This window comes from Anomaloglossus baeobatrachus, chromosome 9 (genome assembly GCF_048569485.1).
Source record: "Anomaloglossus baeobatrachus isolate aAnoBae1 chromosome 9, aAnoBae1.hap1, whole genome shotgun sequence".
Lineage (NCBI taxonomy): Eukaryota > Metazoa > Chordata > Amphibia > Anura > Aromobatidae > Anomaloglossus > Anomaloglossus baeobatrachus.
This window is the reverse complement of record NC_134361.1, coordinates 164,796,168-164,821,176: the sequence shown is the minus strand read 5'-3', so window position 1 is coordinate 164,821,176 and position 25,009 is coordinate 164,796,168. Positions and strand designations below refer to the sequence as shown.

Here is a 25,009-nt window from a genome sequence, read left to right as displayed (position 1 = left end):
TCCATGATGGAATAGTCTCTGAGCAGGCTGTGGATCAGCCTGCGGCAATCCTGGATAGACATCCTCTCCCTCTTCAAGATGAGCCGGTTCCTGGCGACCCAAATAGCGTCCTTAAAGCAGTTCATAAGGCGCCAAGCCTCCTGGATGGCTCCAACGGTGTGAGTCCCAGGGAAGAGTCCATAAAGTACGGAATGGTACGATAGGCTCCCTCTGGGGACGGAGTTCCTCAGGTCATCCTCCAGGGCAACCAACAGGCGCTGTGCGAAACGGCAGTCCCAAAAGGCGTGCAGCGATGTTTCCTCCACGAAGGGGCACCTTGGGCAGTACCGGGTTTTGCACAGGTTCCGGGCGTGCATGAATGACCGGACGGGCAGTCCGCCCTGTATCGCCATCCATGACAAGTCCTTGTGCCCGTTGGTCAATCCAGCCGATGACACGTTTGTCCAAACAGTCTCCAGTGTGTCGTGATGAAGTCCTGGAATGTTCTCCATTTCGTCCTTGGCTCTGATGAGTTTGTGGATAGTCTTTGGCTTCCACAAATCAGGCTTGAGTCCCTCCAGTTGGTGTTCCCTCACAAACCGAACCACGTCTCCGTAGAACCATGGCGCCGTCCAGTTGTAGGGGAAGGAGCTGTCCCACTTGTCCCAGCCTAACCGTCTCCAAAGGGGGAGCAGGAAGAAGCGAGACATGGACCCACCCGCGGAACCTCTCTTGACTCGCAGAGTTCGGCGAACGCAGTCACATACGAAGGAGGATCGCAGGAGGGTGGGGATATCGGGTACGCCCTTCCCACCCTTGCGAGGATCCTTGTACATGATGCTCCGCTTTACTCTGTCCATCTTGGATCCCCAGACAAAACGAAACACCGTCCTGGTAATGGCCCTGCACACGGTGGCAAGGGGGGGCCAGGCCTGGGCCGTGTACTGCAGCACGGGCAGTACCTCGTTACGCAGGACCAGTGCTTTGCCCTCACAGGTGAGGCGTCTGAGGCTCCACAGACCGATCCGTTGGGTGATCTTGGTCAAGCGTTCCTCCCAGGACTTGAGGGCTGCTCCTTCCTTCCCGAACCAGACTCCAAGAACCTTGATGAAATCCGGCTGGGTGCTGAAAGGGAAGGGGGCGGAAGAGGCCGGCTGCCAGTCCCCGAAGAGCATGGCTTCCGACTTCCCGCAGTTGACTTTGGCTCCCGAAGCCCGTCCGAAGGTCTCACAGGTCTGGACGAGGGTGTCGACTGAGCGCCGGTCCGCGCAGAAGACGGTCACGTCGTCCATGTAGAGCGAGCACTTGACCTCGAAGCGTTCTGGTCCTGGTGCGGTGATCCCTCTGATCTCTCCATTCCGCCGGATAGCCTCTGCAAAGAGTTCTATAACACAAACAAAAAGAAGAGGTGACAGAGGACAGCCTTGTCTGACCCCTGAGAGGACCGGGAAGGGGTCAGTCTTCCAGCCGTTTACCAACACCGAGCTGTGAATATCAAAATACATTAGTTGGACATACAAACAAAACATGTTACCCAAACCTAACCTGTGCAGAGCTTTGCCCAGGAACTCATGGGAAACACGGTCGAAGGCCTTTTCCTGATCCAACGAGATCAGGGCTGCGTGCACCCGGCGGGCTTTGATGTACTCGACCGTGTCCCGCATGAGAGCCAGGCTGTCTGCGATGCGACGTCCGGGGATGCCGCAGGTCTGATCCGGGTGGATGATCCGTCCGATAACCGTCTTCAGTCTCGTTGCCATCGTCTTGGCCAGGATCTTGTAGTCGACATTCAGAAGGGTGATGGGACGCCAATTCTTCAGGTCGCACCTCTCTCCTTTACGCTTGTACAGGATCGTGACCATTCCTTCCCTCAGAGATGGAGGCATTCTGCCCTCCACCACCATCTCCTCATACAGCCCCAACAGGTCCGGACAGATTAGGTCTCCCAGCGCTACATAGAGCTCTGCTGGGAGGCCGTCACTGCCCGGTGTCCTGCCAGAACTAAAGGATTTGGCGGCCGAGAGCAGCTCGTCCACCGTCAGAGGAACGTCCATGGCCGCCGCGTCTGCAGGGTCAAGATGGTTAGTGATACCTGACAGGAACTTATCGGCGGCCTCGGGGTCAGTAGTCTTGCGGGCGTAGAGTTCGCTGTAGAAGTCGCTGACGACCTTCATCACATTCTCTTTCCCGCGTCGTATGCTTCCACTCTCGTCTCGTAGTTCATTCATGGGCGTGTGACCGGCGTGGAGTTTCCTGAAAAAGAACGAGTTACATTTCTCACCCTTCTCCAGGTTCTCCACTTTGGAACGGAAGACAATTCGCTCGGACTCCTCCTCGAAGTGCCTTTTCAGGCTCCTCTTAGTCTCCTCCAGCTCCTCTCTCACGTCCCAGCCGCATCGAAGAAGGTCCTGCAGGGAACGCAGCTCACGCTGGAGTCTCCTGAAGTCCCTCCTCTTCAGACACGCCTGTTGTTGACTCTTTGCCTGAAAGAAGAAACGGAACTCGAGTTTAACGTATTCCCACCAGTCAGAAACAGACTGGAAGCCCGCCTTGTAGGCCCGCCACGTGGAGTAGGCAGCTCTAAGCTCCTCCAGAATCTCACCCTTTTCCAGCAGAGAGCAGTTCAGCTTCCAGGAGCCCGGGCCAATGGGGAAGCCATGGCCCAGCACACCTTGAAAGTGAATGGCTCTGTGGTCAGAGAAGAAGCAGGGGACCATCGAGTGCCCACTCCGCCCAACCGCCCGAGAGGTAAACACAAAGTCAATCCTGGAACGCAGCGAGCCATCGGATCGGCACCATGAATAGTTCACGGATCCGTGTCCGATGGAGCCAACAACGTCCACAAGAGAGGCTTCGGTCACCATCTCAATGAGCAGTTTGGATGTGACGTCCAACTTGGCAGCCGTTCCAGAACTGCGTCCATCCTCCTCAATCGGGCAGTTGAAATCCCCGGCCATCACTACCGTCCTGGCGGTAGCGAGCTGAGGGCGCAGGGCTTGGAGGAGCTCCAGTCGATCGCTCTTCACAGGAGAAGCATACACATTGATGAACCTGACAGGTTCTCCCGCCCAGGTGCCATCCACGAGCAGTAACCTGCCGCAGACGATTTCCTGAACAGAGTCCAATGTGAAGGCGCTTCCCCTGATCAGCACGGCGACCCCCGCGGACCTACAGTCGCCCCCGCCAGACCAGTAGGATGGGCCATGGGTCCACTCCCTGGCCAGATGGTTGAAGGACCTAGAGGAGGGAAGGGAGCATTCCTGCAGGAAAAATACATCACTAGACTGAGTGTTAAGGAACGCAAAAATTGTCTGACGTCGGAACTTGTCTCTGATGCTCCTAACATTAATGGAAAAGATGTTAATGTTAGCAGTCATTGGAGGAAAGAGAAAGTTTGAGCAGGCGGTGTGCCTTAGTTACCACTCCGGTCGGGCGGTTCTTCCTCTTTGGCACCTGCTGGTAAGGGTATCTCCAGCAGACCCTCTTCTTCTAGCTGATCGAGCAGGGATGGTGCCTCAGTGGCTTCCGACTCCTCCATTTCTTCTTCGGCCACAAGGGACTCCACCATCTGCTCCAACACGTCCGGTTCTGGGAGGAGGCCATCCTCCTCTTCCTGGGGTGGATTGGGGTCCACAATGAACAGCTTGGAAGGTTCTGCGACAGGACTATCTTCCACCTTCCTTTTCCTTTGGCCTGTACCTGAGGAGACAAGAGCTGGAAAATCCTCCTCGGTGAAAAGTGCAAGAGTGCTGAGGCCCTCTGCTCTCATGGTCTGGGGAGGGAGAGTGGGCTTTGGGGGGGGGGTGAGGAGACCAACTGAGGAGTAGGGAAATGAGGTGGAGGTAGTGGAATCCTCAGTAGGGTTGGCCGGGGGGGGGAGGGGTTTGGACAGGGGTGACAGGGGGGGGGGGCCAGGGAGGGGGCAACAGTTTTCTTACCCTTCTTTTCCCTGGACTCCGTGGCTGCTGGGGCATCGGCTGGAGCCACGGTCGCTGGGTTCTTGGCCGCCTTGTCCTTGGCCTCTGTGGCCTTGGTCGTAGCTGCCTTGGTCGACGAAGCTGTGACTACCCGATACTGGGTCGCCGCGGCAACCCTTGCCCAGGATTTCTCCCGCTGTGGGCAGTCCTTGTAAAGGTGGTCCGCCTGTCCACATAGGTTGCAAGTCTTCTTCTTTGGGCAGTCCTTGGAGCTGTGTCCTGTCACCCGGCAAACCCTGCAGGCGTCCTCCTTGCAGGTCTTCATCGAATGCCCTTTCCCGCCACATTTCCTGCAGTTGTGTGGCATGTCCGGGTAGTAGATGAGACCAAAGGAGTTTCCCAGAGAGAATGTCGGGGGCAGGTGCTGGAGACCATCCTCGGATGCTGGTTCCCTGTGGAGTCGAATGGTTACTGACCACTTACCCGTCCAGAATCCGTTGCCGTTAAGGATGTGGGATGGCTCCCTCACCACTGTGCAGAGACGTCCCAGGAACGTGGAGATGTCTCTTCCTGGGGTGTGCGGGTTCCGCATGGAGACCGTGATCCTCTTCTCATCCCTCTGAATAGGACAGGATCCTAAAAAAGAATGAAAAGGGGAGTCCGGCATCGCTGCGTTCATCGCCTCCCAGTATCTCCTGCAGGCATTCACCGTGGCAAAGGTTACCAGAAAAATGCCAGTCATGAAGGTCTGGACACTCAGGGTTTCCGCCCTGGAGAAGCCCTGATCCAGAATCATCTTCTTGCAGAACACGTCGCTGGACATGTCCGGCAACCTACCATCCACCGCCTTCAGCTTCAGGGCGACCGTCTGCCGCATCCAAGGCTCCAGGGTTGGCGCCTTTTCAGGCGGCGTCCGGGCTCCCTCCGGCTGGCTGGCGTCGGAGGTAGGGGCCTCTTGGGCCGAAGAAGCCTCTGGATGAGCCTTCCTGGAGGTCCCTGGGTCCTGAGCCTTCTTGGCTGCCTTCTCTGGCTTGCTTGCCATGGCTGGTTCCTGCTTGAGTTCCCGGAGCTGGATCTTGGATTCTTCTCCGGGTGTCTTCTCCCGCTGTGTTCCTCCTCGAAGTTCCTCTGGTCTCCCCAAGTCTTCTCCGAGCCTTCGTCTTCTTGCTTCTTTCTGCCAAGCTCTTCTTCCGTCCGATCTCCCTCTTTCGGTCTCGGCTGGGCTTCGGAGCTTGTCTCCCTGATCGTATCTCGTCAAGTGTAGCTAGCTCAGTTTGTTCTGATAAGAACAGATACTACACTTGATCTTAGCCAAAAGGCCGAGAAGCGATAACCAGAATTGGTTTGGGCTTTGAGTGGCACCCTGGCCTATGCCGGACACATCTTAGGGAGAGAGAGCGAGAGGGAGACAAACCCACGCCTACAGAAGACATTTTGTCACCCAAGCCAACCCTTGAAAAGGCTGCTTTGCAGAGCAAAAACAAGAAGAATGGTGCGTTTTGCAGCCGCCGCCCCCCACTGCAATGAATCTGAATAACTCCTCCTTTAGGGCGCAAGCAACTCCCCTCCCCCTTGCAGTCTTTCCAATTCACGATACAAAAAGACGGACAGGACAGGTTGCCTGACTTTCCGTCACTGCCACCCTTTGCCATCCTTACCCGTAGAAAGCCCTTTCATCATCCCCAAACCCTAATCTTTTCCCTTTCCTTCCCAGCCCCCAAACCCTGCCCTCTGTACCCTTCTCACCACCCGCATCCCTTCTCCTGTCATCCCCCTACCACCCGGGAAAAAAAGAGCTTGCCCCCTCCTTACACTAGCCCACCCTCCCACCCAAAGAACAACTTCTGCTGCGCAGCTTGTTTTCTAGGCAGCAGCGCTATTGTGATGTCAGCGGGGGCATTGTGACAAGCCGCCAGTGTTCCGTCTCTTCATGTTGTGCACAGTTCAAACGGAAAATACATCAACAGGCAGACTACAGAAAAACTTACTATCAAAGGTTAGAGGGGGGCTTTCTCAGAGGGCTTTTTACAGTTTTTCTATTCCCAATTAGCCGTTTAAGTGTACTTATTGAAAGTAGTAATTCTTTCATAGGCCGCCCTTTCTTAGTATTTGACGTTCCTTATATTGCGGTATGAGGCTTTGCAGCAGGTTGCAAACATTCATCACCCATGACTGTCCCCAATTGAGCTCAGAAGCTCAATGTCTATCATGACCTCTCTTTTAGAATGTCCAAGAGCAAGCAAACTATTCCTCCAGGAGAGGGCGCCAACAGACTACTAAAGAGATCATCATTACTCAAAGAAAACCCCAAAAACCAATGCATGATAGGAATAAACAGGTAACTTTCTTTGGAGTGGAAGCGGAGAGATCGCACCAGATGCCAATTCTAGATCTTATCACACCTGTGGTCACTGCAGCAGCAGGTGAATCCACTTTGTCCAAAAGGGATCTATTCCATTCAATTGCAAATGATCTAGATAAGACAGAGAACTGCAGCACGGGACATAGCCGAGTTGGTCAGGTTGAGTGGTGATGAGTTTGCTATTTGGATGAATAAAGAAAGTCAAAAGTGTGAAAGATAAAAAACAAAAGGAGGAAGTGTGAAAAGTGAATGGGCCAAATTGAGGTGCATATGAAGACGTATGCTTTCTTCCAATTCATTAAACCGGGCTAATATGAATCAGGTGAATTGAGTTCTGCTTTTGGAAACTGGGTTAAGAAGGGGTGCACCGGTCCTGGAGGTACTGCAATACCAGGTCAATGCGTGGAGTGGACAGAGCAAGCTCTTTTTTCATCTCCCTGTTCTAAAAATCCATTTAATATATGGTCCCCAGATAGGGGACGTATCAGATATTAAACTGATAAGAACAGATACTACACTTGATCTTAGCCAAAAGGCCGAGAAGCGATAACCAGAATTGGTTTGGGCCTCGAGTGGCACCCTGGCCTATGCCGGACACATCTTAGGGAGAGAGAGCGAGAGGGAGACAAACCCACGCCTACAGAAGACATTTTGTCACCCAAGCCAACCCTTGAAAAGGCTGCTTTGCAGAGCAAAAACAAGAAGAATGGTGCGTTTTGCAGCCGCCGCCCCCCACTGCAATGAATCTGAATAACTCCTCCTTTAGGGCGCAAGCAACTCCCCTCCCCCTTGCAGTCTTTCCAATTCACGATACAAAAAGACGGACAGGACAGGTTGCCTGACTTTCCGTCACTGCCACCCTTTGCCATCCTTACCCGTAGAAAGCCCTTTCATCATCCCCAAACCCTAATCTTTTCCCTTTCCTTCCCAGCCCCCAAACCCTGCCCTCTGTACCCTTCTCACCACCCGCATCCCTTCTCCTGTCATCCCCCTACCACCCGGGAAAAAAAGAGCTTGCCCCCTCCTTACACTAGCCCACCCTCCCACCCAAAGAACAACTTCTGCTGCGCAGCTTGTTTTCTAGGCAGCAGCGCTATTGTGATGTCAGCGGGGGCATTGTGACAAGCCGCCAGTGTTCCGTCTCTTCATGTTGTGCACAGTTCAAACGGAAAATACATCAACAGGCAGACTACAGAAAAACTTACTATCAAAGGTTAGAGGGGGGCTTTCTCAGAGGGCTTTTTACAGTTTTTCTATTCCCAATTAGCCGTTTAAGTGTACTTATTGAAAGTAGTAATTCTTTCATAGGCCGCCCTTTCTTAGTATTTGACGTTCCTTATATTGCGGTATGAGGCTTTGCAGCAGGTTGCAAACATTCATCACCCATGACTGTCCCCAATTGAGCTCAGAAGCTCAATGTCTATCATGACCTCTCTTTTAGAATGTCCAAGAGCAAGCAAACTATTCCTCCAGGAGAGGGCGCCAACAGACTACTAAAGAGATCATCATTACTCAAAGAAAACCCCCAAAACCAATGCATGATAGGAATAAACAGGTAACTTTCTTTGGAGTGGAAGCGGAGAGATCGCACCAGATGCCAATTCTAGATCTTATCACACCTGTGGTCACTGCAGCAGCAGGTGAATCCACTTTGTCCAAAAGGGATCTATTCCATTCAATTGCAAATGATCTAGATAAGACAGAGAACTGCAGCACGGGACATAGCCGAGTTGGTCAGGTTGAGTGGTGATGAGTTTGCTATTTGGATGAATAAAGAAAGTCAAAAGTGTGAAAGATAAAAAACAAAAGGAGGAAGTGTGAAAAGTGAATGGGCCAAATTGAGGTGCATATGAAGACGTATGCTTTCTTCCAATTCATTAAACCGGGCTAATATGAATCAGGTGAATTGAGTTCTGCTTTTGGAAACTGGGTTAAGAAGGGGTGCACCGGTCCTGGAGGTACTGCAATACCAGGTCAATGCGTGGAGTGGACAGAGCAAGCTCTTTTTCCATCTCCCTGTTCTAAAAATCCATTTAATATATGGTCCCCAGATAGGGGACGTATCAGATATTAAACTGATAAGAACAGATACTACACTTGATCTTAGCCAAAAGGCCGAGAAGCGATAACCAGAATTGGTTTGGGCCTCGAGTGGCACCCTGGCCTATGCCGGACACATCTTAGGGAGAGAGAGCGAGAGGGAGACAAACCCACGCCTACAGAAGACATTTTGTCACCCAAGCCAACCCTTGAAAAGGCTGCTTTGCAGAGCAAAAACAAGAAGAATGGTGCGTTTTGCAGCCGCCGCCCCCCACTGCAATGAATCTGAATAACTCCTCCTTTAGGGCGCAAGCAACTCCCCTCCCCCTTGCAGTCTTTCCAATTCACGATACAAAAAGACGGACAGGACAGGTTGCCTGACTTTCCGTCACTGCCACCCTTTGCCATCCTTACCCGTAGAAAGCCCTTTCATCATCCCCAAACCCTAATCTTTTCCCTTTCCTTCCCAGCCCCCAAACCCTGCCCTCTGTACCCTTCTCACCACCCGCATCCCTTCTCCTGTCATCCCCCTACCACCCGGGAAAAAAAGAGCTTGCCCCCTCCTTACACTAGCCCACCCTCCCACCCAAAGAACAACTTCTGCTGCGCAGCTTGTTTTCTAGGCAGCAGCGCTATTGTGATGTCAGCGGGGGCATTGTGACAAGCCGCCAGTGTTCCGTCTCTTCATGTTGTGCACAGTTCAAACGGAAAATACATCAACAGGCAGACTACAGAAAAACTTACTATCAAAGGTTAGAGGGGGGCTTTCTCAGAGGGCTTTTTACAGTTTTTCTATTCCCAATTAGCCGTTTAAGTGTACTTATTGAAAGTAGTAATTCTTTCATAGGCCGCCCTTTCTTAGTATTTGACGTTCCTTATATTGCGGTATGAGGCTTTGCAGCAGGTTGCAAACATTCATCACCCATGACTGTCCCCAATTGAGCTCAGAAGCTCAATGTCTATCATGACCTCTCTTTTAGAATGTCCAAGAGCAAGCAAACTATTCCTCCAGGAGAGGGCGCCAACAGACTACTAAAGAGATCATCATTACTCAAAGAAAACCCCAAAAACCAATGCATGATAGGAATAAACAGGTAACTTTCTTTGGAGTGGAAGCGGAGAGATCGCACCAGATGCCAATTCTAGATCTTATCACACCTGTGGTCACTGCAGCAGCAGGTGAATCCACTTTGTCCAAAAGGGATCTATTCCATTCAATTGCAAATGATCTAGATAAGACAGAGAACTGCAGCACGGGACATAGCCGAGTTGGTCAGGTTGAGTGGTGATGAGTTTGCTATTTGGATGAATAAAGAAAGTCAAAAGTGTGAAAGATAAAAAACAAAAGGAGGAAGTGTGAAAAGTGAATGGGCCAAATTGAGGTGCATATGAAGACGTATGCTTTCTTCCAATTCATTAAACCGGGCTAATATGAATCAGGTGAATTGAGTTCTGCTTTTGGAAACTGGGTTAAGAAGGGGTGCACCGGTCCTGGAGGTACTGCAATACCAGGTCAATGCGTGGAGTGGACAGAGCAAGCTCTTTTTCCATCTCCCTGTTCTAAAAATCCATTTAATATATGGTCCCCAGATAGGGGACGTATCAGATATTAAACTGATAAGAACAGATACTACACTTGATCTTAGCCAAAAGGCCGAGAAGCGATAACCAGAATTGGTTTGGGCCTCGAGTGGCACCCTGGCCTATGCCGGACACATCTTAGGGAGAGAGAGCGAGAGGGAGACAAACCCACGCCTACAGAAGACATTTTGTCACCCAAGCCAACCCTTGAAAAGGCTGCTTTGCAGAGCAAAAACAAGAAGAATGGTGCGTTTTGCAGCCGCCGCCCCCCACTGCAATGAATCTGAATAACTCCTCCTTTAGGGCGCAAGCAACTCCCCTCCCCCTTGCAGTCTTTCCAATTCACGATACAAAAAGACGGACAGGACAGGTTGCCTGACTTTCCGTCACTGCCACCCTTTGCCATCCTTACCCGTAGAAAGCCCTTTCATCATCCCCAAACCCTAATCTTTTCCCTTTCCTTCCCAGCCCCCAAACCCTGCCCTCTGTACCCTTCTCACCACCCGCATCCCTTCTCCTGTCATCCCCCTACCACCCGGGAAAAAAAAGAGCTTGCCCCCTCCTTACACTAGCCCACCCTCCCACCCAAAGAACAACTTCTGCTGCGCAGCTTGTTTTCTAGGCAGCAGCGCTATTGTGATGTCAGCGGGGGCATTGTGACAAGCCGCCAGTGTTCCGTCTCTTCATGTTGTGCACAGTTCAAACGGAAAATACATCAACAGGCAGACTACAGAAAAACTTACTATCAAAGGTTAGAGGGGGGCTTTCTCAGAGGGCTTTTTACAGTTTTTCTATTCCCAATTAGCCGTTTAAGTGTACTTATTGAAAGTAGTAATTCTTTCATAGGCCGCCCTTTCTTAGTATTTGACGTTCCTTATATTGCGGTATGAGGCTTTGCAGCAGGTTGCAAACATTCATCACCCATGACTGTCCCCAATTGAGCTCAGAAGCTCAATGTCTATCATGACCTCTCTTTTAGAATGTCCAAGAGCAAGCAAACTATTCCTCCAGGAGAGGGCGCCAACAGACTACTAAAGAGATCATCATTACTCAAAGAAAACCCCAAAAACCAATGCATGATAGGAATAAACAGGTAACTTTCTTTGGAGTGGAAGCGGAGAGATCGCACCAGATGCCAATTCTAGATCTTATCACACCTGTGGTCACTGCAGCAGCAGGTGAATCCACTTTGTCCAAAAGGGATCTATTCCATTCAATTGCAAATGATCTAGATAAGACAGAGAACTGCAGCACGGGACATAGCCGAGTTGGTCAGGTTGAGTGGTGATGAGTTTGCTATTTGGATGAATAAAGAAAGTCAAAAGTGTGAAAGATAAAAAACAAAAGGAGGAAGTGTGAAAAGTGAATGGGCCAAATTGAGGTGCATATGAAGACGTATGCTTTCTTCCAATTCATTAAACCGGGCTAATATGAATCAGGTGAATTGAGTTCTGCTTTTGGAAACTGGGTTAAGAAGGGGTGCACCGGTCCTGGAGGTACTGCAATACCAGGTCAATGCGTGGAGTGGACAGAGCAAGCTCTTTTTCCATCTCCCTGTTCTAAAAATCCATTTAATATATGGTCCCCAGATAGGGGACGTATCAGATATTAAACTGATAAGAACAGATACTACACTTGATCTTAGCCAAAAGGCCGAGAAGCGATAACCAGAATTGGTTTGGGCCTCGAGTGGCACCCTGGCCTATGCCGGACACATCTTAGGGAGAGAGAGCGAGAGGGCGACAAACCCACGCCTACAGAAGACATTTTGTCACCCAAGCCAACCCTTGAAAAGGCTGCTTTGCAGAGCAAAAACAAGAAGAATGGTGCGTTTTGCAGCCGCCGCCCCCCACTGCAATGAATCTGAATAACTCCTCCTTTAGGGCGCAAGCAACTCCCCTCCCCCTTGCAGTCTTTCCAATTCACGATACAAAAAGACGGACAGGACAGGTTGCCTGACTTTCCGTCACTGCCACCCTTTGCCATCCTTACCCGTAGAAAGCCCTTTCATCATCCCCAAACCCTAATCTTTTCCCTTTCCTTCCCAGCCCCCAAACCCTGCCCTCTGTACCCTTCTCACCACCCGCATCCCTTCTCCTGTCATCCCCCTACCACCCGGGAAAAAAAGAGCTTGCCCCCTCCTTACACTAGCCCCACCCTCCCACCCAAAGAACAACTTCTGCTGCGCAGCTTGTTTTCTAGGCAGCAGCGCTATTGTGATGTCAGCGGGGGCATTGTGACAAGCCGCCAGTGTTCCGTCTCTTCATGTTGTGCACAGTTCAAACGGAAAATACATCAACAGGCAGACTACAGAAAAACTTACTATCAAAGGTTAGAGGGGGGCTTTCTCAGAGGGCTTTTTACAGTTTTTCTATTCCCAATTAGCCGTTTAAGTGTACTTATTGAAAGTAGTAATTCTTTCATAGGCCGCCCCTTTCTTAGTATTTGACGTTCCTTATATTGCGGTATGAGGCTTTGCAGCAGGTTGCAAACATTCATCACCCATGACTGTCCCCAATTGAGCTCAGAAGCTCAATGTCTATCATGACCTCTCTTTTAGAATGTCCAAGAGCAAGCAAACTATTCCTCCAGGAGAGGGCGCCAACAGACTACTAAAGAGATCATCATTACTCAAAGAAAACCCCAAAAACCAATGCATGATAGGAATAAACAGGTAACTTTCTTTGGAGTGGAAGCGGAGAGATCGCACCAGATGCCAATTCTAGATCTTATCACACCTGTGGTCACTGCAGCAGCAGGTGAATCCACTTTGTCCAAAAGGGATCTATTCCATTCAATTGCAAATGATCTAGATAAGACAGAGAACTGCAGCACGGGACATAGCCGAGTTGGTCAGGTTGAGTGGTGATGAGTTTGCTATTTGGATGAATAAAGAAAGTCAAAAGTGTGAAAGATAAAAAACAAAAGGAGGAAGTGTGAAAAGTGAATGGGCCAAATTGAGGTGCATATGAAGACGTATGCTTTCTTCCAATTCATTAAACCGGGCTAATATGAATCAGGTGAATTGAGTTCTGCTTTTGGAAACTGGGTTAAGAAGGGGTGCACCGGTCCTGGAGGTACTGCAATACCAGGTCAATGCGTGGAGTGGACAGAGCAAGCTCTTTTTCCATCTCCCTGTTCTAAAAATCCATTTAATATATGGTCCCCAGATAGGGGACGTATCAGATATTAAACTGATAAGAACAGATACTACACTTGATCTTAGCCAAAAGGCCGAGAAGCGATAACCAGAATTGGTTTGGGCCTCGAGTGGCACCCTGGCCTATGCCGGACACATCTTAGGGAGAGAGAGCGAGAGGGAGACAAACCCACGCCTACAGAAGACATTTTGTCACCCAAGCCAACCCTTGAAAAGGCTGCTTTGCAGAGCAAAAACAAGAAGAATGGTGCGTTTTGCAGCCGCCGCCCCCCCACTGCAATGAATCTGAATAACTCCTCCTTTAGGGCGCAAGCAACTCCCCTCCCCCTTGCAGTCTTTCCAATTCACGATACAAAAAGACGGACAGGACAGGTTGCCTGACTTTCCGTCACTGCCACCCTTTGCCATCCTTACCCGTAGAAAGCCCTTTCATCATCCCCAAACCCTAATCTTTTCCCTTTCCTTCCCAGCCCCCAAACCCTGCCCTCTGTACCCTTCTCACCACCCGCATCCCTTCTCCTGTCATCCCCCTACCACCCGGGAAAAAAAGAGCTTGCCCCCTCCTTACACTAGCCCACCCTCCCACCCAAAGAACAACTTCTGCTGCGCAGCTTGTTTTCTAGGCAGCAGCGCTATTGTGATGTCAGCGGGGGCATTGTGACAAGCCGCCAGTGTTCCGTCTCTTCATGTTGTGCACAGTTTCAAACGGAAAATACATCAACAGGCAGACTACAGAAAAACTTACTATCAAAGGTTAGAGGGGGGCTTTCTCAGAGGGCTTTTTACAGTTTTTCTATTCCCAATTAGCCGTTTAAGTGTACTTATTGAAAGTAGTAATTCTTTCATAGGCCGCCCTTTCTTAGTATTTGACGTTCCTTATATTGCGGTATGAGGCTTTGCAGCAGGTTGCAAACATTCATCACCCATGACTGTCCCCAATTGAGCTCAGAAGCTCAATGTCTATCATGACCTCTCTTTTAGAATGTCCAAGAGCAAGCAAACTATTCCTCCAGGAGAGGGCGCCAACAGACTACTAAAGAGATCATCATTACTCAAAGAAAACCCCAAAAACCAATGCATGATAGGAATAAACAGGTAACTTTCTTTGGAGTGGAAGCGGAGAGATCGCACCAGATGCCAATTCTAGATCTTATCACACCTGTGGTCACTGCAGCAGCAGGTGAATCCACTTTGTCCAAAAGGGATCTATTCCATTCAATTGCAAATGATCTAGATAAGACAGAGAACTGCAGCACGGGACATAGCCGAGTTGGTCAGGTTGAGTGGTGATGAGTTTGCTATTTGGATGAATAAAGAAAGTCAAAAGTGTGAAAGATAAAAAACAAAAGGAGGAAGTGTGAAAAGTGAATGGGCCAAATTGAGGTGCATATGAAGACGTATGCTTTCTTCCAATTCATTAAACCGGGCTAATATGAATCAGGTGAATTGAGTTCTGCTTTTGGAAACTGGGTTAAGAAGGGGTGCACCGGTCCTGGAGGTACTGCAATACCAGGTCAATGCGTGGAGTGGACAGAGCAAGCTCTTTTTTCCATCTCCCTGTTCTAAAAATCCATTTAATATATGGTCCCCAGATAGGGGACGTATCAGATATTAAACTGATAAGAACAGATACTACACTTGATCTTAGCCAAAAGGCCGAGAAGCGATAACCAGAATTGGTTTGGGCCTCGAGTGGCACCCTGGCCTATGCCGGACACATCTTAGGGAGAGAGAGCGAGAGGGAGACAAACCCACGCCTACAGAAGACATTTTGTCACCCAAGCCAACCCTTGAAAAGGCTGCTTTGCAGAGCAAAAACAAGAAGAATGGTGCGTTTTGCAGCCGCCGCCCCCCACTGCAATGAATCTGAATAACTCCTCCTTTAGGGCGCAAGCAACTCCCCTCCCCCTTGCAGTCTTTCCAATTCACGATACAAAAAGACGGACAGGACAGGTTGCCTGACTTTCCGTCACTGCCACCCTTTGCCATCCTTACCCGTAGAAAGCCCTTTCATCATCCCCAAACCCTAATCTTTTCCCTTTCCTTCCCAGCCCCCAAACCCTGCCCTCTGTACCCTTCTCACCACCCGCATCCCTTCTCCTGTCATCCCCCTACCACCCGGGAAAAAAAGAGCTTGCCCCCTCCTTACACTAGCCCACCCTCCCACCCAAAGAACAACTTCTGCTGCGCAGCTTGTTTTCTAGGCAGCAGCGCTATTGTGATGTCAGCGGGGGCATTGTGACAAGCCGCCAGTGTTCCGTCTCTTCATGTTGTGCACAGTTCAAACGGAAAATACATCAACAGGCAGACTACAGAAAAACTTACTATCAAAGGTTAGAGGGGGGGCTTTCTCAGAGGGCTTTTTACAGTTTTTCTATTCCCAATTAGCCGTTTAAGTGTACTTATTGAAAGTAGTAATTCTTTCATAGGCCGCCCTTTCTTAGTATTTGACGTTCCTTATATTGCGGTATGAGGCTTTGCAGCAGGTTGCAAACATTCATCACCCATGACTGTCCCCAATTGAGCTCAGAAGCTCAATGTCTATCATGACCTCTCTTTTAGAATGTCCAAGAGCAAGCAAACTATTCCTCCAGGAGAGGGCGCCAACAGACTACTAAAGAGATCATCATTACTCAAAGAAAACCCCAAAAACCAATGCATGATAGGAATAAACAGGTAACTTTCTTTGGAGTGGAAGCGGAGAGATCGCACCAGATGCCAATTCTAGATCTTATCACACCTGTGGTCACTGCAGCAGCAGGTGAATCCACTTTGTCCAAAAGGGATCTATTCCATTCAATTGCAAATGATCTAGATAAGACAGAGAACTGCAGCACGGGACATAGCCGAGTTGGTCAGGTTGAGTGGTGATGAGTTTGCTATTTGGATGAATAAAGAAAGTCAAAAGTGTGAAAGATAAAAAACAAAAGGAGGAAGTGTGAAAAGTGAATGGGCCAAATTGAGGTGCATATGAAGACGTATGCTTTCTTCCAATTCATTAAACCGGGCTAATATGAATCAGGTGAATTGAGTTCTGCTTTTGGAAACTGGGTTAAGAAGGGGTGCACCGGTCCTGGAGGTACTGCAATACCAGGTCAATGCGTGGAGTGGACAGAGCAAGCTCTTTTTCCATCTCCCTGTTCTAAAAATCCATTTAATATATGGTCCCCAGATAGGGGACGTATCAGATATTAAACTGATAAGAACAGATACTACACTTGATCTTAGCCAAAAGGCCGAGAAGCGATAACCAGAATTGGTTTGGGCCTCGAGTGGCACCCTGGCCTATGCCGGACACATCTTAGGGAGAGAGAGCGAGAGGGAGACAAACCCACGCCTACAGAAGACATTTTGTCACCCAAGCCAACCCTTGAAAAGGCTGCTTTGCAGAGCAAAAACAAGAAGAATGGTGCGTTTTGCAGCCGCCGCCCCCCACTGCAATGAATCTGAATAACTCCTCCTTTAGGGCGCAAGCAACTCCCCTCCCCCTTGCAGTCTTTCCAATTCACGATACAAAAAGACGGACAGGACAGGTTGCCTGACTTTCCGTCACTGCCACCCTTTGCCATCCTTACCCGTAGAAAGCCCTTTCATCATCCCCAAACCCTAATCTTTTCCCTTTCCTTCCCAGCCCCCAAACCCTGCCCTCTGTACCCTTCTCACCACCCCGCATCCCTTCTCCTGTCATCCCCCTACTACCCGGGAAAAAAAGAGCTTGCCCCCTCCTTACACTAGCCCACCCTCCCACCCAAAGAACAACTTCTGCTGCGCAGCTTGTTTTCTAGGCAGCAGCGCTATTGTGATGTCAGCGGGGGCATTGTGACAAGCCGCCAGTGTTCCGTCTCTTCATGTTGTGCACAGTTCAAACGGAAAATACATCAACAGGCAGACTACAGAAAAACTTACTATCAAAGGTTAGAGGGGGGCTTTCTCAGAGGGCTTTTTACAGTTTTTCTATTCCCAATTAGCCGTTTAAGTGTACTTATTGAAAGTAGTAATTCTTTCATAGGCCGCCCTTTCTTAGTATTTGACGTTCCTTATATTGCGGTATGAGGCTTTGCAGCAGGTTGCAAACATTCATCACCCATGACTGTCCCCAATTGAGCTCAGAAGCTCAATGTCTATCATGACCTCTCTTTTAGAATGTCCAAGAGCAAGCAAACTATTCCTCCAGGAGAGGGCGCCAACAGACTACTAAAGAGATCATCATTACTCAAAGAAAACCCCAAAAACCAATGCATGATAGGAATAAACAGGTAACTTTCTTTGGAGTGGAAGCGGAGAGATCGCACCAGATGCCAATTCTAGATCTTATCACACCTGTGGTCACTGCAGCAGCAGGTGAATCCACTTTGTCCAAAAGGGATCTATTCCATTCAATTGCAAATGATCTAGATAAGACAGAGAACTGCAGCACGGGACATAGCCGAGTTGGTCAGGTTGAGTGGTGATGAGTTTGCTATTTGGATGAATAAAGAAAGTCAAAAGTGTGAAAGATAAAAAACAAAAGGAGGAAGTGTGAAAAGTGAATGGGCCAAATTGAGGTGCATATGAAGACGTATGCTTTCTTCCAATTCATTAAACCGGGCTAATATGAATCAGGTGAATTGAGTTCTGCTTTTGGAAACTGGGTTAAGAAGGGGTGCACCGGTCCTGGAGGTACTGCAATACCAGGTCAATGCGTGGAGTGGACAGAGCAAGCTCTTTTTCCATCTCCCTGTTCTAAAAATCCATTTAATATATGGTCCCCAGATAGGGGACGTATCAGATATTAAACTGATAAGAACAGATTTTTGATTTAATGAAGCTTTTCAAAGCACCACAAAAAATGCATGACCGAAGTCACACCAAAAACAGTGCAAAGGCTAGGATTCGTGTGGACCCCACCGTGAGGAGAGGGTCCCCAAAAATCAACCCCATCCCTCCGAGCCAGAAGGCCACAGCAAGGGTCAGGGATCTTCGGTGCTCCCCCAAGCCGAAGCCTGGTTGAGCCTTGTCGTTGCTCCCAGCGTCCACCCAGGCATCTTACCCAAGTGGAGTAGAGAGCTACTAGTTGTTGGTTTCGCAGCCGAAACTGCCCGGACCGTCAACCGGTGTTGGTTTCTCAGCCCAAGGCTAACCGGACCTCCAACCGGGTGTTGGTTTCTCAGCCGAAGCTGACCCAGACCTCCAACCGGGTGTTGGTTTCTCAGCCGAAGCTGACCCGGACCTCCAACCGGGTGTTAGTTTCTCAGCCCAAAGCTGACCAGACCTCCGACCGGGATTATAAAAATTTCCCTTCCTAGCCAGAAGGCCGGGATAGGGTAATATGCTCAAAAAGTATGAAAAGGCAAGGTACGGTGTGCTACAGAGCCCAAGGCTTGCCGGGGTCCCAAGCCAGCAAGCTCAGACTCACTCCAGGGTCGTCAGTCCTGGGGCACGTTGTACCATAGCCCCCCACCCTTACTCAGTCTAATAGCCTTGATCCTGGTAGGGCCATGTTTTCCTCTAGATGAATATACTATTCACCCAGAGTACTAGCAAGCGCAACCTTCCAGTGTGCATTGTATCATTGTACTAAGGTGGCCTGGAGCTTAAACCACCTCTTCGAACAACACTACACATGATCTTAGCCAAAAGGCCGAGAAGCGATAACCAGAATTGGTTTGGGCCTCGAGTGGCACCCTGGCCTATGCCGGACACATCTTAGGGAGAGAGAGCGAGAGGGAGACAAACCCACGCCTACAGAAGACATTTTGTCACCCAAGCCAACCCTTGAAAAGGCTGCTTTGCAGAGCAAAAACAAGAAGAATGGTGCGTTTTGCAGCCGCCGCCCCCCACTGCAATGAATCTGAATAACTCCTCCTTTAGGGCGCAAGCAACTCCCCTCCCCCTTGCAGTCTTTCCAATTCACGATACAAAAAGACGGACAGGACAGGTTGCCTGACTTTCCGTCACTGCCACCCTTTGCCATCCTTACCCGTAGAAAGCCCTTTCATCATCCCCAAACCCTAATCTTTTCCCTTTCCTTCCCAGCCCCCAAACCCTGCCCTCTGTACCCTTCTCACCACCTGCATCCCTTCTCCTGTCATCCCCCTACCACCCGGGAAAAAAAGAGCTTGCCCCCTCCTTACACTAGCCCACCCTCCCACCCAAAGAACAACTTCTGCTGCGCAGCTTGTTTTCTAGGCAGCAGCGCTATTGTGATGTCAGCGGGGGCATTGTGACAAGCCGCCAGTGTTCCGTCTCTTCATGTTGTGCACAGTTCAAACGGAAAATACATCAACAGGCAGACTACAGAAAAACTTACTATCAAAGGTTAGAGGGGGGCTTTCTCAGAGGGCTTTTTACAGTTTTTCTATTCCCAATTAGCCGTTTAAGTGTACTTATTGAAAGTAGTAATTCTTTCATAGGCCGCCCTTTCTTAGTATTTGACGTTCCTTATATTGCGGTATGAGGCTTTGCAGCAGGTTGCAAACATTCATCACCCATGACTGTCCCCAATTGAGCTCAGAAGCTCAATGTCTATCATGACCTCTCTTTTAGAATGTCCAAGAGCAAGCAAACTATTCCTCCAGGAGAGGGCGCCAACAGACTACTAAAGAGATCATCATTACTCAAAGAAAACCCCAAAAACCAATGCATGATAGGAATAAACAGGTAACTTTCTTTGGAGTGGAAGCGGAGAGATCGCACCAGATGCCAATTCTAGATCTTATCACACCTGTGGTCACTGCAGCAGCAGGTGAATCCACTTTGTCCAAAAGGGATCTATTCCATTCAATTGCAAATGATCTAGATAAGACAGAGAACTGCAGCACGGGACATAGCCGAGTTGGTCAGGTTGAGTGGTGATGAGTTTGCTATTTGGATGAATAAAGAAAGTCAAAAGTGTGAAAGATAAAAAACAAAAGGAGGAAGTGTGAAAAGTGAATGGGCCAAATTGAGGTGCATATGAAGACGTATGCTTTCTTCCAATTCATTAAACCGGGCTAATATGAATCCGGTGAATTGAGTTCTGCTTTTGGAAACTGGGTTAAGAAGGGGTGCACCGGTCCTGGAGGTACTGCAATACCAGGTCAATGCGTGGAGTGGACAGAGCAAGCTCTTTTTCCATCTCCCTGTTCTAAAAATCCATTTAATATATGGTCCCCAGATAGGGGACGTATCAGATATTAAACTGATAAGAACAGATACTACACTTGATCTTAGCCAAAAGGCCGAGAAGCGATAACCAGAATTGGTTTGGGCCTCGAGTGGCACCCTGGCCTATGCCGGACACATCTTAGGGAGAGAGAGCGAGAGGGAGACAAACCCACGCCTACAGAAGACATTTTGTCACCCAAGCCAACCCTTGAAAAGGCTGCTTTGCAGAGCAAAAACAAGAAGAATGGTGCGTTTTGCAGCCGCCGCCCCCCACTGCAATGAATCTGAATAACTCCTCCTTTAGGGCGCAAGCAACTCCCCTCCCCCTTGCAGTCTTTCCAATTCACGATACAAAAAGACGGACAGGACAGGTTGCCTGACTTTCCGTCACTGCCACCCTTTGCCATCCTTACCCGTAGAAAGCCCTTTCATCATCCCCAAACCCTAATCTTTTCCCTTTCCTTCCCAGCCCCCAAACCCTGCCCTCTGTACCCTTCTCACCACCCGCATCCCTTCTCCTGTCATCCCCCTACCACCCGGGAAAAAAAGAGCTTGCCCCCTCCTTACACTAGCCCACCCTCCCACCCAAAGAACAACTTCTGCTGCGCAGCTTGTTTTCTAGGCAGCAGCGCTATTGTGATGTCAGCGGGGGCATTGTGACAAGCCGCCAGTGTTCCGTCTCTTCATGTTGTGCACAGTTCAAACGGAAAATACATCAACAGGCAGACTACAGAAAAACTTACTATCAAAGGTTAGAGGGGGGCTTTCTCAGAGGGCTTTTTACAGTTTTTCTATTCCCAATTAGCCGTTTAAGTGTACTTATTGAAAGTAGTAATTCTTTCATAGGCCGCCCTTTCTTAGTATTTGACGTTCCTTATATTGCGGTATGAGGCTTTGCAGCAGGTTGCAAACATTCATCACCCATGACTGTCCCCAATTGAGCTCAGAAGCTCAATGTCTATCATGACCTCTCTTTTAGAATGTCCAAGAGCAAGCAAACTATTCCTCCAGGAGAGGGCGCCAACAGACTACTAAAGAGATCATCATTACTCAAAGAAAACCCCAAAAACCAATGCATGATAGGAATAAACAGGTAACTTTCTTTGGAGTGGAAGCGGAGAGATCGCACCAGATGCCAATTCTAGATCTTATCACACCTGTGGTCACTGCAGCAGCAGGTGAATCCACTTTGTCCAAAAGGGATCTATTCCATTCAATTGCAAATGATCTAGATAAGACAGAGAACTGCAGCACGGGACATAGCCGAGTTGGTCAGGTTGAGTGGTGATGAGTTTGCTATTTGGATGAATAAAGAAAGTCAAAAGTGTGAAAGATAAAAAACAAAAGGAGGAAGTGTGAAAAGTGAATGGGCCAAATTGAGGTGCATATGAAGACGTATGCTTTCTTCCAATTCATTAAACCGGGCTAATATGAATCAGGTGAATTGAGTTCTGCTTTTGGAAACTGGGTTAAGAAGGGGTGCACCGGTCCTGGAGGTACTGCAATACCAGGTCAATGCGTGGAGTGGACAGAGCAAGCTCTTTTTCCATCTCCCTGTTCTAAAAATCCATTTAATATATGGTCCCCAGATAGGGGACGTATCAGATATTAAACTGATAAGAACAGATACTACACTTGATCTTAGCCAAAAGGCCGAGAAGCGATAACCAGAATTGGTTTGGGCCTCGAGTGGCACCCTGGCCTATGCCGGACACATCTTAGGGAGAGAGAGCGAGAGGGAGACAAACCCACGCCTACAGAAGACATTTTGTCACCCAAGCCAACCCTTGAAAAGGCTGCTTTGCAGAGCAAAAACAAGAAGAATGGTGCGTTTTGTAGCCGCCGCCCCCCACTGCAATGAATCTGAATAACTCCTCCTTTAGGGCGCAAGCAACTCCCCTCCCCCTTGCAGTCTTTCCAATTCACGATACAAAAAGACGGACAGGACAGGTTGCCTGACTTTCCGTCACTGCCACCCTTTGCCATCCTTACCCGTAGAAAGCCCTTTCATCATCCCCAAACCCTAATCTTTTCCCTTTCCTTCCCAGCCCCCAAACCCTGCCCTCTGTACCCTTCTCACCACCCGCATCCCTTCTCCTGTCATCCCCCTACCACCCGGGAAAAAAAGAGCTTGCCCCCTCCTTACACTAGCCCACCCTCCCACCCAAAGAACAACTTCTGCTGCGCAGCTTGTTTTCTAGGCAGCAGCGCTATTGTGATGTCAGCGGGGGCATTGTGACAAGCCGCCAGTGTTCCGTCTCTTCATGTTGTGCACAGTTCAAACGGAAAATACATCAACAGGCAGACTACAGAAAAACTTACTATCAAAGGTTAGAGGGGGGCTTTCTCAGAGGGCTTTTTACAGTTTTTCTATTCCCAATTAGCCGTTTAAGTGTACTTATTGAAAGTAGTAATTCTTTCATAGGCCGCCCTTTCTTAGTATTTGACGTTCCTTATATTGCGGTATGAGGCTTTGCAGCAGGTTGCAAACATTCATCACCCATGACTGTCCCCAATTGAGCTCAGAAGCTCAATGTCTATCATGACCTCTCTTTTAGAATGTCCAAGAGCAAGCAAACTATTCCTCCAGGAGAGGGCGCCAACAGACTACTAAAGAGATCATCATTACTCAAAGAAAACCCCAAAAACCAATGCATGATAGGAGGGTAACTTTCTTTGGAGTGGAAGCGGAGAGATCGCACCAGATGCCAATTCTAGATCTTATCACACCTGTGGTCACTGCAGCAGCAGGTGAATCCACTTTGTCCAAAAGGGATCTATTCCATTCAATTGCAAATGATCTAGATAAGACAGAGAACTGCAGCACGGGACATAGCCGAGTTGGTCAGGTTGAGTGGTGATGAGTTTGCTATTTGGATGAATAAAGAAAGTCAAAAGTGTGAAAGATAAAAAACAAAAGGAGGAAGTGTGAAAAGTGAATGGGCCAAATTGAGGTGCATATGAAGACGTATGCTTTCTTCCAATTCATTAAACCGGGCTAATATGAATCAGGTGAATTGAGTTCTGCTTTTGGAAACTGGGTTAAGAAGGGGTGCACCGGTCCTGGAGGTACTGCAATACCAGGTCAATGCGTGGAGTGGACAGAGCAAGCTCTTTTTCCATCTCCCTGTTCTAAAAATCCATTTAATATATGGTCCCCAGATAGGGGACGTATCAGATATTAAACTGATAAGAACAGATTTTGATTTAATGAAGCTTTCCAAAGCACCGCAAAAATGCATGACCGAAGTCACACCAAAAACAGTGCAAAGGCTAGGATTCATGTGGACCCCTCCGTGAGAAGAGGATCCCCAAAAATCAACCGCGTCCCTCCGAGCCAGAAGGCCACAGCGAGGGTCAGGGATCTTCGGTGCTCCCCCAAGCCGAAGCCTGGTTGAGCCTTGTTGTTGCTCCCAGCGTCCACCGAGGCATCTTACCCAAGTGGAGTAGGGAGCTACTAGTCGTTGGTTTCGCAGCCGAGACTGCCCGGACCGTCAACCAGTGTTGGTTTCTCAGCCCAAGGCTGACCGGACCTCCAACCGGGGTGTTGGTTTCTCAGCCCAAGGCTGACCGGACCTCCAACCAGGTGTTGGTTTCTCAGCCCAAGGCTAACCGGACCTCCAACCGGGTGTTGGTTTCTCAGCCAAAGCTGACCCGGACCTCCAACCGGGTGTTGGTTTCTCAGCCCAAAGCTGACCGGGCCTCCGACCGGGATTATAAAAATTTCCCTTCTTAGCCAGAAGGCCGGGATAGGGCAATATGCTTGGAAAGTATGAATAGGCAAGGCGCGGCGTGCGACAGAGTCTGAGGCTTACCAGGGTCCCAACCTAGCAAGTTCAGACTCCCTCCAGGGTGTCCATTCCTGGGGCACATTGCACCATAACCCCCACACTTACTCAGTCTAATAGCCTCGATCCTGGTAGGGCCATGGTTTCCTCTAGATGGATATACTATCCTCCCAAAGTACTAACAAGCGCAACCTTCCTACACTTGATCTTAGCCAAAAGGCCGAGAAGCGATAACCAGAATTGGTTTGGGCCTCGAGTGGCACCACCCTGGCCTATGCCGGACACATCTTAGGGAGAGAGAGCGAGAGGGAGACAAACCCACGCCTACAGAAGACATTTTGTCACCCAAGCCAACCCTTGAAAAGGCTGCTTTGCAGAGCATAAACAAGAAGAATGGTGCGTTTTGCAGCCGCCGCCCCCCACTGCAATGAATCTGAATAACTCCTCCTTTAGGGCGCAAGCAACTCCCCTCCCCCTTGCAGTCTTTCCAATTCACGATACAAAAAGACGGACAGGACAGGTTGCCTGACTTTCCGTCACTGCCACCCTTTGCCATCCTTACCCGAAGAAAGCCCTTTCATCATCCCCAAACCCTAATCTTTTCCCTTTCCTTCCCAGCCCCCAAACCCTGCCCTCTGTACCCTTCTCACCACCCGCATCCCTTCTCCTGTCATCCCCCTACCACCCGGGAAAAAAAGAGCTTGCCCCCTCCTTACACTAGCCCACCCTCCCACCCAAAGAACAACTTCTGCTGCGCAGCTTGTTTTCTAGGCAGCAGCGCTATTGTGATGTCAGCGGGGGCATTGTGACAAGCCGCCAGTGTTCCGTCTCTTCATGTTGTGCACAGTTCAAACGGAAAATACATCAACAGGCAGACTACAGAAAAACTTACTATCAAAGGTTAGAGGGGGGCTTTCTCAGAGGGCTTTTTACAGTTTTTCTATTCCCAATTAGCCGTTTAAGTGTACTTATTGAAAGTAGTAATTCTTTCATAGGCCGCCCTTTCTTAGTATTTGACGTTCCTTATATTGCGGTATGAGGCTTTGCAGCAGGTTGC

The 25,009-nt window shown here is 49.3% G+C and overlaps 11 non-coding genes and 1 pseudogene across 11 annotated transcripts; all 12 read right to left on the bottom strand.

Moving 5' to 3' along the window:
* Positions 1–5,123: 5,123 nt before the first annotated feature.
* On the bottom strand, positions 5,124–5,227 carry LOC142253586 (U2 spliceosomal RNA; annotated as a pseudogene).
* A 1,388-nt stretch (positions 5,228–6,615) lies between these two features.
* On the bottom strand, positions 6,616–6,806 carry LOC142254030 (U2 spliceosomal RNA). Its single transcript, XR_012727054.1, has one exon. It is a non-coding gene; the product is annotated as a U2 spliceosomal RNA (small nuclear RNA).
* A 1,388-nt stretch (positions 6,807–8,194) lies between these two features.
* LOC142252621 (U2 spliceosomal RNA) lies at positions 8,195–8,385 on the bottom strand. The gene has a single exon (XR_012725990.1). It is a non-coding gene; the product is annotated as a U2 spliceosomal RNA (small nuclear RNA).
* A 1,388-nt stretch (positions 8,386–9,773) lies between these two features.
* On the bottom strand, positions 9,774–9,964 carry LOC142252620 (U2 spliceosomal RNA). Its single transcript, XR_012725989.1, has one exon. It is a non-coding gene; the product is annotated as a U2 spliceosomal RNA (small nuclear RNA).
* A 1,389-nt stretch (positions 9,965–11,353) lies between these two features.
* Positions 11,354–11,544, bottom strand: LOC142252619 (U2 spliceosomal RNA). The gene has a single exon (XR_012725988.1). It is a non-coding gene; the product is annotated as a U2 spliceosomal RNA (small nuclear RNA).
* Positions 11,545–12,934: 1,390 nt separating this feature from the next.
* On the bottom strand, positions 12,935–13,125 carry LOC142252618 (U2 spliceosomal RNA). Its single transcript, XR_012725987.1, has one exon. It is a non-coding gene; the product is annotated as a U2 spliceosomal RNA (small nuclear RNA).
* A 1,390-nt stretch (positions 13,126–14,515) lies between these two features.
* Positions 14,516–14,707, bottom strand: LOC142252841 (U2 spliceosomal RNA). Its single transcript, XR_012726207.1, has one exon. It is a non-coding gene; the product is annotated as a U2 spliceosomal RNA (small nuclear RNA).
* A 1,389-nt stretch (positions 14,708–16,096) lies between these two features.
* LOC142252616 (U2 spliceosomal RNA) lies at positions 16,097–16,287 on the bottom strand. The gene has a single exon (XR_012725985.1). It is a non-coding gene; the product is annotated as a U2 spliceosomal RNA (small nuclear RNA).
* A 1,389-nt stretch (positions 16,288–17,676) lies between these two features.
* Positions 17,677–17,868, bottom strand: LOC142252997 (U2 spliceosomal RNA). Its single transcript, XR_012726342.1, has one exon. It is a non-coding gene; the product is annotated as a U2 spliceosomal RNA (small nuclear RNA).
* Positions 17,869–20,059: 2,191 nt separating this feature from the next.
* LOC142252615 (U2 spliceosomal RNA) lies at positions 20,060–20,250 on the bottom strand. Its single transcript, XR_012725984.1, has one exon. It is a non-coding gene; the product is annotated as a U2 spliceosomal RNA (small nuclear RNA).
* A 1,388-nt stretch (positions 20,251–21,638) lies between these two features.
* LOC142252613 (U2 spliceosomal RNA) lies at positions 21,639–21,829 on the bottom strand. The gene has a single exon (XR_012725983.1). It is a non-coding gene; the product is annotated as a U2 spliceosomal RNA (small nuclear RNA).
* A 1,382-nt stretch (positions 21,830–23,211) lies between these two features.
* LOC142253188 (U2 spliceosomal RNA) lies at positions 23,212–23,406 on the bottom strand. The gene has a single exon (XR_012726501.1). It is a non-coding gene; the product is annotated as a U2 spliceosomal RNA (small nuclear RNA).
* Positions 23,407–25,009: the final 1,603 nt, after the last annotated feature.